Source organism: Haliaeetus leucocephalus, unplaced genomic scaffold, assembly GCF_000737465.1.
Source record: "Haliaeetus leucocephalus isolate CR32 unplaced genomic scaffold, Haliaeetus_leucocephalus-4.0 Scaffold656, whole genome shotgun sequence".
In the NCBI taxonomy this organism is placed as follows: Eukaryota; Metazoa; Chordata; class Aves; order Accipitriformes; family Accipitridae; genus Haliaeetus; species Haliaeetus leucocephalus.
In genome coordinates this window covers 19,491,537-19,493,075 of record NW_010973092.1, presented here as the reverse complement: position 1 = coordinate 19,493,075, position 1,539 = coordinate 19,491,537, and positions in this window count along the sequence as shown.

The following is a 1,539-nucleotide window of genomic DNA, read 5'->3' as shown; positions in this document are numbered from 1 at the left end:
TGTTTGCTGCAGGATGGGACAGCCTGCCTTCCTTATCTTGGAGATGAAAGGAGAGCGGGGAGGAGTAGCGCAGACAGAGCTCCTGGAGAGCTGCTTCTAAGTGCGTTAGTGTTTTAATTGCAGCCTTGCCGATACTTGGGAGTTGTCAGTGATGTGAATTAAGCTGTCATTCTCCCAGGCTTATGATTCAGAAGAACAGCCTGAAAGCAGCGCTAGTACGGCTGGCTGCTGCCCCTTTCTGGCGATGGGAGAGGGTGACATTCGTACGTACCCTCCTACCTTGCTGGATTAGAGCTGGCCCATCCCAGGACTCCGTGTTTACATAAGCAAAGATGCCTGAGGGATGAAGTCAGGCTTTTGTGACCAATGCAGAAACAATCTGACTGAAGGGTTCTCATGGGTGTACGCTAATCCTGGCTCAGTTATATTGGCTGGTATTTACTGGGCCTCAGCGGTGGTTCCTGACCCTACAGAATTAACCTGCTCAGGCAGCAACAAGGAGACACAGCCATACCCTGCCTGCCCTGCCTTTCCCTGCTGCCTAAGCCACAGGCAGATCCCACACCCACAGTGTTGGTGGGGAAAAGGAGCCACGGCCCAGGCTGCCTCCTCCGGAGAGCCGGTGCTGGGTGAAACAGCGAGCTTCCACGTGCAATCGAGGAGTCCCTGGCAAACTAGAAGGCAGCCTTTTGTGAAGCAGAGAGCCAGTCTGAGCACGTGTTGGTGGAGCACCAGTGCTGGGTCGCACGCTTTTGGTCTTCAGACGTGTTTAGCTGAACGTGCCTTTGAGAAAAGGGCATAAACCCGGCATGACTGGGGAAGAAACGAGGACGCAGCGCGGTGTGAGAGGCCTGCTATGTGCCAAACCCATGCAGCCTTGCTTCCGGTTGCGCCTCCAGCATTCCTGGGAGCTGTGCGCAGGCCCGGGCCCTGCACCGGCAGGCCCGGGGAAACGGAGCTCACTCCCGCCTAGCAGGACAAGACCTCAGGGTAGGCCCTGTCCCAGGTTCCGGGCCCCGGAGCACGTTTCAGCCGAAGCAGCAGGCCCGGCCCGCTCACAGCCCCGGGACCGACCGCGGCCTGCCCCGGCCCTTCCCACAGCCTCCCCGCAGCGCCCACTACCGCGCATGCGCGCAGCCCTCGGCGCGGCCACAGTAGGATGGCACCGCCCGCCCTCTCCCCGCGCATGCGCCGGGGAGGCGGGGTGGCAGAGGCAGCAGCGCATGCGCGCCGGCCGCCCTGACGCAAGGCGCTGCAATCGCCGTGCGCTTTATCCTGTCCGACCTTGAGTGCGCGGGCCGCCCGCAGGACCCGGGCTGTCCCGGCCGTGCCGGTGGGCAGCGGACCGCTCCGGCGCCCTTGTCTCGCCCCAGTCCGCGCCGGCCGGGGTAGCGACCTCCCTCACGCACTCAGGAAGGCAGCGCGCAGCCGCGCCCCGGGTGCTGGTGGCCGAGCAGAGCCCCGAGAGTGCGCGGAAGGATCAGGCGATCCTCGGAACAGCCCGCGCCGGGGGTCCTGCGACGCGATTCCCCCCCCCCC